The sequence below is a fragment of the Myripristis murdjan genome, chromosome 17 (genome assembly GCF_902150065.1).
Source record: "Myripristis murdjan chromosome 17, fMyrMur1.1, whole genome shotgun sequence".
NCBI classification, from domain to species: domain Eukaryota; kingdom Metazoa; phylum Chordata; class Actinopteri; order Holocentriformes; family Holocentridae; genus Myripristis; species Myripristis murdjan.
In genome coordinates, this window is record NC_043996.1 from 6,156,114 (window position 1) to 6,169,211 (window position 13,098).

At 39.9% G+C, this 13,098-nt stretch overlaps 1 protein-coding gene across 1 annotated transcript in view; it reads left to right on the forward strand.

The window, feature by feature from the left end:
• Nucleotides 1–10,602: 10,602 nt before the first annotated feature.
• LOC115374734 (band 4.1-like protein 3) overlaps nt 10,603–13,098 on the forward strand; it is a 37,920-nt gene continuing 35,424 nt past the window's right edge. The window contains exon 1 of the mRNA XM_030073813.1: nt 10,603–10,732. The gene's annotated coding sequence lies outside the window, so the exon portion shown is untranslated. The remainder of the gene's footprint in view (nt 10,733–13,098) is intronic.

The window sequence follows — 13,098 nt, forward strand, 5'->3', positions numbered from 1 at the left end:
TCTGTTGACTCTAATAGGTGTCATTGTGTGATATTATACTATAAGCAGCGATGCGAAATGCCTTGTTCGCTCCAAATGGTTTTACTTGCATTATGAAAATTAAAATGATAACAAAAACTGAAAACAAGTTGGCTTATGAGTGATTAAGCGTTTGGCGAACCAGTTTTTATGGGCATTGTTTTTTTTTTTTTTTTCAGGACATCTCAGGGTAGGGAGGGATGATTCTTATTGATATTACATTATCTGTGTTCACTGAACTGAGACCAGTAATCTAAAACAACCAAGTGACCTTTGCAAGCATCCTTATCAATTGTTTTCATTGTGGAAAAGGTGAATTAATATGGGCTCATCTGTCAAGTCTATTATCTGCTTTCCATGGAAAGGACACATTTATTTATGTATCTATTTGTTAACATTTTAAATCACAACAATTCATTTTTTACATGTCTGCATACTATCTATAATAAGTACTGTCTCTCCGCTATTTATGTGGTCATATAAATGTTTTTTTTTTTTATTATTATTTATTTATTTTATTTCACTCCTTACAAATTAACAAGAAATTAATATAACTTACACTTCTGATCAGAGATTTCATATAGGTCACGTGGCTGTATATTATCTGTCTACCGTTTATATAGTCATATAAAGAGCAATTTATTTTATTTTCACTTTTATTTCATTCCTAACAAGTTAAAAGGAGAAATTAATGGGAGAACTTTCTCATCTGATCAGAGGTTTCACTTTCCCGATTGAGGTCACCCCATTTAGGCGTACAGTAATATCGGTTACATAACTCTGTGAAGACGAGAATAATCTCAGATTGGGTTGCAGACGATTTAAAATAGGGGTCTGGTGTGCGAGCCCCCCTGGCCTGTACTTACACGGCCATCTAGTGGCCACATCACCAAGCCGTTTCCCCGCACACGACCACTAGGTGGCGGTGTGATTGTGTGAGCCCGTTGTGTGTGGGCGTGCCGTTCTGCGAGAGTGGGGCAGTTTTGAAGCGCGAGGGTGTGGGCGGGGCTTATGCGCTCCATCTGAAGCTGCCGCCCAGGGAAGGTTTGCCAAGGGAGACACTCGCAGGTGCCAAGTCCTTTCTTCTTTCACCCGGACGACCCCCTGTTTGGCTTCCCTCTCCTCTGTGACACATACTTGTCACATCTGGTGCTTTTGGGGGTTTCTTCTCGGACTTCTCCCCTGCCGAAAGGGTCAGGTAAAGTGCACTACTGTGTTTATTTCTGTTGCTCAGCTGCTGTTTAGCACCGCAATACGCTGATATTGTGTTACAGTTAGCGGCTAACCTAAATACTACTGTACTTCCTTAATGAATGAACTGCGTTTTGCTAATTTAGTTATCCGTAGCCCACTGTCAGGGGTTGTTGACAGTCAGACAACTTATTCTCAAGAAAGTGACACGAGTTGTGTCCAGTGAGTCATTTTTATTTTTGTGTTTTTCTTTGTTTCTTTTCCTGTCTTGTCCGTTTCTGTTTGTCAACCGCTGGGCTCCCCGACACGCCGCTCCTCTCCTGGCGACTTGGGACTCAAAATGGTGAGTAATTTAAAAAGTTAAAGACATTGTCAAAAGGAGGAAGTAATGACCCAGAAGACAGGAGACAATGCTGAAAACAGAGGTGGACGGCATGTCTGGGGTCAGCACTAAAGATATTTTTAAGACAAACAGTCACAGGTTTTCCTTTCTAATATTTGGAAGGCCAACGGATTTTTGAGATGGCCAATAAAATGTCTGTTTAAAGTTGTTTATGTCCTGCTGTTAGAATTCCGCTGTCAACTGCTGTTTCAAAAATATAACAACACGTTTATACAGAAAGGTGGTGTCGTAAGGGTCATGCAGGGACATTTAGAAAGCTGAAATAGGCTACTTTGGTACAGTTGCCTGCTTGTCAGCTTTTTCTAGCTTTGAAACTGAATGACAAAACATGAATGACAACTGAATGTCCAAAGAAAGGCTCCCAGTAGCCTGTGACATTTGGTCTCTGGGCCTTTGAAGGTGCTGATTGTGTGCTGTGATAGTGACATGTCCATATCAGCACTTTTCTTAAGCAATTCCCCAACTCTGAGGACTTCTGTTCTCCAAACTGCTGATTGAGCACATCTTGTTTTTCCTTGTCACGCACACACACACACACCTGATCAAAAGATGACTGGGCACAGGCGGACAGTTCGGAAAGGGGAAATTCTCACAGCATGTGTTTCCTCTTATATTTGCAAAAAAATGTCAGTGAAGAGCTGTGTCCATTATTCTCTTTCATGCACTCTCAGCTCTTCATTTAGAGTAAAGCGCTGTGTTGCAAGACCTCTGTCGAAATTGCACATGGTCTTAATATCTGTAATTAAGTTTTTTGTAGCATTTAGTCTTTTATAAAGGTTTTAAACCACTGAGTTGTTGAGTGTTTTCTCTAGTGCCACATCATCTTTCTTAATGTCCAGTAGTTTTAAACAGGTTTATGAGGCTGAAAAAATGTAGTTGAATGTGCAGGACTAGGATGATAAGACTGGACAAAGTCCGTGGGACATTACGTTCATTGATTGATGTTGACCCGTGCACTCGTGACATTTTCATTCTGTTAGTACATTTGCCTCTGTTGGCATTCATGAATGATCAACCATAACTATTGGCTGAAGTTGGAAAACCAGTATGTTAACTGTTCTCTTGACATACAATATGTACAAACTAGGATGAGGTCATATTATTTTATACATTTTCGCATGAATGTCGATTTGCAGTTCTTGATATTGACAGCTAGAAACAAAGGCATGAATGCAAATAATTAACAAAAAAAAAGTGGCTGACAAAAGTTTTAAATTGGTTGCTAATGTCTATGTACTGTAAGTGTACATGTTAACAAGTGAAACTGCTCCACCAGGTGAAAACAAAGCAGGCAACACTCAAATTAACAATTCCCACTATAATTTTCCCATGGCCTCATAATGAACAAAAAAATGGCTTCTTAATTGGTATTTGAGGTATGTAGTATGATTACTCAACCCAGGGGTTGCAAGATGCAGTTATGACATCACATCACACAGCATTTCTTTTAAGTCAGCAGTATACTTAAGTTTGATTTTAAGTATAACATGACTGTAAATCCACCAAAATATCACTGCATTGATTGGATAAAATTAAATTTAGGAGTTGCTAGCAATGTGTGCTAACTAGCTTGCTCGCATCACCTAAAACTGACATAACATTAACTCTTGCAGGGATTTATCAGTACAATACTTTAATTTGGCCAGATCAAACCTCAGGGGCATCTGTGTTTTTTGTTTGTTTGTTTGTTTGTTTATTTGTTCCCAATCTGGACTACTGGAACATAAGGAGGTTGTAATTATGATCTAGCTGCTGAGAATTTCCAATGTCCAGTATTGACTGGAGCACACCAAAAAAAACAGAAATTGTGATGTTATTTAGCAAATGTAAATATGATAATGCTGCATAGATGCTATAAATGGGAGAGCCAGGGACGAAAGGAATAGAATTTGTAGAGTTTGTATGCTTAAAAAAAGCTTTGCTCTGCAATGGCATGGAAATCTCAGAATCGGAACATGTCTTCCTGCTCTCCTTGTCACTTTTACCATATTTCCCATTCTCATCGAGGATCACTTCTGAACTTTATACCTGAAGACAGTACGAGATTGAGTCTTCTTTCTTTGGTTTCTATCCTAAGAAAATAGTAGTATTCACAAATATTGATTTTACTGTCCCAGAGCATTTGAGTAATGAGAGAGCTGTACTAGCCTTTAGAGCCGGCACAGGGGAGGAAAGATGACATCTTGTTGTGACGCAATGCTGCAAGTGCCATTAAAATGATAAACCCCTGGAGATAAACCATCCCAGAAGAGGGTGGGAGCACCCATCTGCCACTACGACTTATTGACTCTGACTTATCTATGGAATTTGACACAGCACTACTGTCTTTTCCATACATGATCAAAAGCACTGCCACTGTAGTGGAAGAGAAGCCATTATTTTAGGCTGTTGGCACGTGATGCAATGTTACACTGTGTTGTGCACGACAGATTGAAAGATATGAAAGGGCCATGTGTGAGAACCAGAGATGGAGGTTAAAGGTTAAATCGGAACAGTCTGCAAAGCACTGCCATTATCGTGATTTAGTGATAAGAGAAGCAAAGGTTGCTGTGAACAATGATCTGTAGAAATTCTTGGGAAAAGAGGGTAGAGCCAATTTTGAAATATTATAGTGTAGGACACCCACAGCCTTCCCATGGTATACAGATAACAGATATACAGATATACACATGGCAGGCTTGTGATTAAAGCCACAATGAAGGAAAATGACATTTAATCTTTGAAAATTCAACATATAGTATACACCTATAAAAAGAAAATGCACCTTTTCTGTCTATTTTTTTATACCATAATTACATTTTCTTTACTCCCTGGAAAGTGGCAAGTTATTCCCAACCTCCATACATTGATGTATTGCTTGCAACTTTTTTGCATACTTTTTTTTTTTTTTTACAATTAGGGAGGCAGACACTGGAAATAACTGTAGCTGGAAGTTCTCAGGTTCAGTTACATACAACAGTTATGTCCTGTGAAAATGTCCTGCAGCAAAACACTGAACCCCTAATTGCTAACACATCGTCAGTTACTTTCGGGTTAAGAGGATTACCCTAAAGTGTGAATTGGAAAAATTAGCGTCAGTGTGAGCAATTGTTTGCAGTGCTGCTTCCGTTCACCAAAGCCTAAAAGTTGGAAGAGGTAGCCTAATGCATGTGACTTAATCTTGTTGAGCACAGAGATAAGCTTGTTGGGAGTCTTGTTATCTCTTCACATTGCCTGATCACTTGTCTTTGCCTTATAAAGGTACAGCTCCTAGGATGGCACCTCAACAATCACAGAATATTTATAGTGGAGAGTATGGGTCCGACACACTCTGGGCTTTCTTTTAAGTCCCCTTCAACTGTGCTATTGTGCAGACACTTCTGCTTCTTATCAAGAAATTTGTTGGACTTCCATCAATTCATTTCCTTGGAGCATTGCTGTGCACAATTATTGGACTGCCTTGTTTAAAATCCTATCTAATGTTTGACCCTTTCACTTTTGATTGGTAACTAAGCATGGTTAGCAGAAGAAGACTTACATTCTGTAGATTAAAGCAATATTACATTTAGAGTCGGTAGCCCATTTACTTCTTATATATGCACTGACATTGTGTTGATTTGGGATCATGTGTTCAAATCAGTTGGATGTTTTTTATGAAATAAGTTGCTGCAAACCACTTTTCCAAAACAATAAAAGGACACAATTTGTTCAGCCAGACTTTTTTTCTGACTCTTAGCTGCAAACAGGCATGAACCACAGAAAATATCTTGTGGATTGTGTTTTCAAAATGAAAACAAGTGAGTGACATCACTACAAATACCAGAGACACTGTGCTGCCTATTAAAGTACTCCACTAAGTTGAAACAGTGAATTCAGCAGCACGCTCTGCAATTGTAAGGAAAGGGTAGGTCAAAATCCTGCCGATTTTTCCAGTCACTGCACATGTCTTGCCCCTCCCTGGGTGTAAAAATGCCTCCTCTGCAATCACAATCATTAGCTACCACTTTCCAAAGGTTAGAAATACTGACAGCTATAATGATTCTTTAAGATAAGATGTGCTTCCTTCATGCAAAACACAGGGGAGTGCACCACCATCTTACTAAATGAGCTTTTTATACTTGCATATCTAAAGCTCTGTGTAACAGTAATAGCTACGTGTAGAAAAACGAGACAAAGTTGAAAGGCTGACTTCATGCCGTCCTAGTAGGAGAGGCATTGGGTGAGGTAGGGGGCTGATTTGGGACCACTGGCTTAGTTCAGAGTGTCAGAATCAGACTCTAATTTGGCATATCTGCTTGCTGAACTGCAGCCCTCTAGGAGTCATGTCATTTACAACTGAGTAGAGCCAGCCAGCAGGGGATAGTAGCTTTGGCAGGGCTAAAGACACAAACTAGAATCAGGGCCAGTTTTTTTTTTTTTTTTCTGAGGTCGCTCAGTTCACAATATAAATTGCAACCACAGTGAACATGATGAGGATTAAGTCTTCATTCTCAATTATGTCATCATAGATTATGTAATGGCACCATTTGGGTTTTCCAGCTTTTGAATTTTGAATAAATTTCACTTCCTGAATTGAAACATGATTTTAGTCTAACCCTTCAACAAACAGCTTATGTCTGCATAATGCGTCATTCAGTGGAGGCACAATCTGGTAAATTAACTAATTAGATGGTGGCACTATATGTGCTAATCAAAAGACAAAGTGTAAATTTGATGCTGTTTTTGAGAAGGGCTTCTTTAGCACCAGCGATTATTTCCCACCAGGCCCCAGGGATGGCCAGGAATGCAGGCCTAGACCTGTTTTTTTAATTGGATCACATGGGTGATTTGCCTTGTATTGTGAGGGACATGCTTCAATGTAATTATGTATTGATGAAGTGCCAACTTGCTTGTTCTGACTGCAGGACTGGAAATTGGATTACTGTAATGATGGTCATAAGGTTACTGATTTTTAGAGACCAGCTTATACATGTTTTGATGAGTTTTTTAGGAATAAGGCTTTGCGGTGCATTATACATTAAGCTGGACTCATTGTTTTTTGTGTAATGGCAATGTTGGTAGACCCAATCAGTGATTTTCTTGAGGATATTGAATGCATGATCAATGTACATTTATACACATAGATTCATGAAAGGCAAGACTTTCTGATGGAAATATGAGGAAAATTTTGTTTATTCCAAAGCTTGAGCATTCAAAATGACTTTAAATTATTGATTTGAAGTTAATCCATTATGTCTGTGATGTAACTTAAGTTGTGCTTATTTAAATCAGTGACTGCCAAATTGTTATTGTTGTTAATTGCTAAGCAGGAGAGAATCCTAAGTGTTATCATCTTATTGTAGCTTCCTTTCCATGTAAAGCTTCAAGTAAAATAAAACACCCAAAAAGGCATAAAAGTTCTTTATGTGACAGTGCCGTTGTCTAAGGAACTCACAGGTTTATCTTGTCTAATTAAGTTAATATCCATTAGGACAGAGGGTAAGACGGTGGAGTTGCTGTCGTAGGGTCAGACTCAGTTCATGTTAGGCCTTATTAAGAGTCAGATGAGCCTCTGAACAGGAACTAAGTGTCTGTACACAGCAGAAAAAATGAAGAGTCAAGCAGCCGCATAGACAAGTACAGAGATCACATGTTGTCTGTCTGGTATTAATCATTCTGCTGACCAAGGACTGTTCAAGAGCCTCTGAGGAGTCAGAGATCTGTCCTCACATTATCTACACTTATCTGCAAGTCACTATACATACAGAGACCAAGGATGAATAGCAAGTAGTGACTCAGAGCTGCAAATATCTTGACAGTGGTCATAATGAACGAAATATGCTGCGCAGTGAAAATTACATCTGTCATTGTTGCAGTTCAGTTGTTGTGTTGAAAATAAGGCATTTCAATGGCAGTCAGACAGGGCATTTTAAAAACTGACTGTGAATTTTGATCTGATATTTCAGGCTTGTAAACATTTTGAAAGCGGTCATTGCCGTTGTGTTTTTGCACTCCCAGAGATCCCTGTCAGTCAAACAATGTGTTTACAATGGATTTTCAGTTGGTGAAGTTAGACTTTCTGTAGGTGGCGTTCTGTGTCTGTTCAGCCATGGTGACTGTTGCTGGTCATGCTAACTACCCAATTCCCCAATTCTTCGACTGTTTATTAAAAAAAACAAAAAAAAAACTGTTGCTACTGCCAGAAATGTAAAACACATCACTTCCTGTGCACCAGGACAGTAAAAGAAGAAATTTAAAAGCTTTCATCAACTTGGTATAGATTGAATCATCAGAGTGTTTTATTAGTTGCCAAAAGGTAATAGCAAAGCAGAAATTTATATGAAAATGTCACAGATTATTACTTTAATTTACCATGTAATAGGGAGGTTCTTTGCCACTTTAAGCCAAAATATTGTTCCAGACTGAATAAAACTGATCACTAATCGCACTCAGCCTGCGCTGTTCAAGTTGAAACATTTGCACCCTTCATGTTTTATAGTCCACACTGATCAAAAGAATTTAAAATAGAAATGAAGTAATCCTGAATGTTTTTTGTCATATTCCATTGGTTATGCATACCAAATTACTTTAGCTGACTGAAGTGGTTTTCTAAGCACATGTGACAGCTTAAAGTCAATGTGTCATTTTATATTGGCTAGTGGGCAGATTATCAAGAGCAGATGTTTTATGAACCCATTTTATATGTTGCTTTATCTCAGTGATGACTGACTAAAAGTTCAGTGATCCATTGCTCATTACTTAAAACCACATTTTCATAAACTTATGTTCTTGGAACTTAATGTGATTTTCAAAATTGTGAGCTCAGCCTAGTCATCACACCACTTGTCAGCTTATGTCAGTGTTTTAAACTATACTAACCTGCCAAACAGACTGGAGGTACACAGAGTAATTTATCTAATGTATAATGTATATTAAAAGGAAAGTCCACTCTTGAATACTGTTACTCCATTGTGAAGTTCAGTGTGTTCCAGAAATGCATTAATTTGTGAGTGTGATCTACCTTTTTGTTGTACCTAATTTCCCTTAACCTGCTTGGTCTATTTCTACTAGTTATTTATTTCCTACATTTCCCATAATGCCTATCGACAACTTCCAGAAAAGGTGCTTGACAATTGTTGTCAGCTGCTGGTTACATGTGTAGGTGAAGAGAACAGTAGTTGAAATGTGAGTTTATTTGGTTGAGAAAAATAAAAAGTCATGCCCTAACTCATAATGCAGTATGTCTGGTGGCTACATTCTGGGTACCTTCTTTGGTACCATGAAGTGTCTCAGGGTTTTTTTTTCCTATGAAGACAGGATGGCATCTAAAAGCTTGCTTCCACTTTAAGCTTGTTTATTGCATTACAGGCGCAGGCACCGCCCGCTGGCCAGACAGGCCCCGATGAGCAATGTCTGAGACGAGTCAGTAGGGTCATGATAATACAGTGCCAGTCTCCACCTGTTCTAAAAGTGCTTAACTATTGTTTGGCTGCACAGAGAACAGACATCCTCGTTAGATGATAGGGATGGTCTTGTGCATCTTCTGAGTGGTGTGCTGCATGTCTTTTTGCACTGGGCAGTTAAGCAAGGTTTATCAGCAAAACAGTGTCTCTGCTTTGAAAAACAGGGATATCAGTGATGACATAAAAAAATGCAAACAAGTATGGTATGCTTCGGAGAATGAAAGAATCATGTAAACTGAGTTGTAAATGGGCAAAACACCAGCATGATCCTTTAATCAGCTTCTTATTGAAGGAAGAGCTTGGCCTTAGACCTTAGGTGTATGGAAGTATCATATTAGGAAGATGATGACACTGCAAAAACTTGCTGAGATCAGTGTGCCAAAAACAATCCTTTTCGACAGATTTCCCCACATATTATTTCTCTTATTTCTTCCGCGAGCATCTCGGGTCACAGGAATATTTTGTTACATCTATTGTCAGTGTACTGTGGCTCTGAAATTTGCTTTCCCTCCTGTTGGCTGCTTGTGAAGTAAAGGTGTTGTTTTATGAATTTAAGCATGTTCCACTGTTGCATGCATAGTAACTCTCTCCGGATAGGATTGTGAACTAAATAGTTAACATGTAAAACATTTGACAATGAGACTTAGTTTGTTTTGTAAACTGTGCTACAGCTAACTTGAGGGTCAACAGTGAGTGGCTGCTGTTGTTTCATATGACAGTAATGTTGAAGATCTTCATAAACATGAACACATAAAGAGCTGTATAGTGTTATTAGCTGTACCCCCTACTATCAGCAAAGTATGCATGGTAATGTCTGTGCCACTGTTAAAGGAATTTACTTCCAGCTGTGCCAGAGAAATGTGTCATGCTGATATGTGCATTAGAGTGTTTCTAGTTTGAAAGTGCATATATGTTTATATACTACATAGTAGACCATGAAAGCAATTAGGTGGAATAAAAGTCAAACGGGTGACTGAGCTGTGCAAGAAAAGCAGGGTCAATTTCCCACTGGGAGGCGGGAGGCAAAAACCACAAATCCCTAGCGGGAACAACCCAGACACTAATTAAAAACATGCTTTTGTGTGTATTTGTGCTCGCAAGCCCTCATGTACCTTGGAGTCGAGCAATATGTGTGTGTGTCTGTGTGTGCGAGTCCATGTGCATGTTGCAGGCTGGTATATATGTATGGTTGTGTGTGTGTGTTTGTGTGTTGGACTATGTTTTTTTTATGTTTGGCATTTAAGCAATCCAGAGTTGTAGTCAAGAATGCATGGAAGAGCACAGTGTCCTCGTTGGCAAGTCTGTGAGAGGTCTCTGTTTGAAAATCAGTCATAATAAGTCTAGTGTTTTATAAAACTGATCGTTTAGCTTCATTTGACGTTTTATGATCATTTCCTCGTGAATGGTGATGTTTCATACCACTACACAGCCTTTCCTCGAGCACAACAAACCTCGTGTCATTGCACTGTGTGTGTGTGTGTGTGTGTGTGTGTGTGGAGGGGGTGGGTGGGTGGGGTTGGGGGGGACTAAAATAATGCCTTGGCTGTCCAGCTATCCCACAATTCTACACTCAACTGCATAGTGGAGTTTGATAGGCTGGTGGAGAGGGGAACTGCAGCCGAGTAGCACCTCTGTCAGGAAACAGAAGCCCACTACGAATGCAACTCGCATATTCAGCTGACGGAGGACGACTGACCTGGTAATAAAGCTTATTTTGCAGGATTTCTCTACTAACATTACGCGGCGGCTGTCTTAAGAGATGCATGTAGCCGGGTGTGTGAAAACGTCTTTGTTATCTCTTTGCGTGTCACATTAGGGTCGTCTGACCACAACACCCACGGCCGATGACAGAAAATTGGCATTAAAATACCCTTCGACTTTATCCAGTCAAGTGGAAAAAAGTCGAGTGGACGTGGTAAAACGTGTCTGACATATTGGTCATAACCATTTATTCTGGTGTAGGTCTGCAGTGTAATGTTACAGTGCGCAACATCGTAGCTTTTTTGGGGGGAGGGGGTGGGAGGGGGTCTGTCTGGAAAGGGCTCCCTGCAGCAGTTATTTCATCACGGCACGATCCCAAACTCCTGACAAAATCCTAAAAAATCAAACCACTAAAGCTACAATATGGTGCAAGTTCGAGATATGAGGTCGAAAATGAGGCAAAACAACACGGCAAAGATGCGTTTTTCTACGGCGTTTCATTGCAGCATTCGAAATCAATGAATGACGAGTCACTCAAACACGGTAACATTTGTAGGTAAGTAGGGATTAAAACGTTACATTAGTGGAAGATCGGACGACATATTTGGGTGTTTTTGATCTGCAGTGCGGTAGGCGTGGCTAGGGACAGGATGTCGTGGTCCGTATCCTCTTTTAGCATCCTCACATCCTTTTAGCTATGGAATGCAATGGCCGGTTCCTGACTTGACAATTTAATTAAGATTCATAGTAATCTCTTGTTTCAGTAGCACAGAAAGGCAACAAAATCATGTGCCCGTTTACCAGTTTTGATGGTTTATTTAAGCTTGGTTACAGTTTTGATTCCCTTAAATATGTTTTGGACTTTGCTGTCAACTGGAATCTGAAAGATACTTCCCTTTTTGTGCCACCCTTATGATAAAAAACAGTTGCAATACTGTAATTTATTGTAAGAGGATGCTGTAAAAATATCACATCAAAGCAGTTTCCCTACAGGAATAATGTTGACGTAAGCCATAAAGTATATATTATGGTTTGTCAATATATATTGACAAACCATACTGCCATAGAGAGGCAACAGCAGTAAATTCAGTGCTGATTTTTTAGATTTCAAACTAATTAATATTTCAGCTTTCCCATAAGTGCTATGCAGTGATATACTCTCTACTTCAATTTTAATAATGCTTTTGCAGGGGGAAATGAAATATGAAGTAACTCAATATCACCACTCAAACAGTGACTGCTCTTGGGCACAATTGTGTTTTATTTATGTTGTCGGTTAGTTAGTTTTGATTACAGAATGGGTTAAGCACCAGTGTTTCTCTGTTAAAAGGCCCTAATAAGAGTTTCAAAACATGAGAGTGTTGCCCTGTTTTTCCCAACTAAGATCCTCAAATATCAAGGATGAAGTGCCATTTAATATCATGTTAGCTGGCAGACATTAGCAGGAATCAAGTCAATCAAGTCACATCTGATTTACTGATTACCTGTAGTTAATCTCATAAAACAGTTAATCCCATCTGCACCCCTCTCACATTAGCAGGTCATGTAGCTACTTTGTAGCACTAATCTTTCACACTGACAGCAGGTTTACATACATTTTTGGTGAAGGAACAAGGCAGTTGGATTGACAGTTAACTAACTAAAGAAGCAAAGATGTGTCTCAGGAATTGTTTTCCCTTTACAGCTACTGGGGATGTTTGTGCCAGGCTGTCAGGGAAGCCAACCCTGGCCTGAAGCTACTGAGAAACAACAAAGACACACTGATCCTGTTGCATAATGAAGTGCACAATCAAGACAGTCCAGTTGAGAAAACAATAAGCTAGATGGTCTGTGCTGTAGCTCTCGCTGCTTTGGCCTCAGTGCTACAGCAGTGATCGTATCACTAAGAATGTTGACCCAGCAAACTGACTGGGTTTATTATGGCCTCCTCAGCAAAATGATATCAGCTGGGTCTCACCTTCCCCACACCCCAAGGTGGAGGTGTGGAATAAATGTAAAGGAAATTCAAGGGCATATGCTTAAGGAGAGGAATAGGACTTCACGTGTGATGCAATGGGAAGGTATAAGACTTTCATGTCACATCCAGTAATTGTGTCAGTCTGGAGGACAAGACAGTTGAAGCCACTTCAGGGCCTGATGGTCTGTCTCACTGTAGCAGAGGTGTCTCACTTGAGTGGCCAGGCCAGCTACACAGTATCCTGTTACAGTCGCTGTATGTGAGACAGCTGTCAGCCCTGCAGCCATGCAGCGATGGGAGTGGCCTCTGATACGGTAGGCCTGCTCAGGATGGGCTCGGACGTGTCAAAAACTGCCAGTCAGTCACCTCGGTGTAACCTTGTTAAGCCCCTAGAGGCCTGGTGTGGG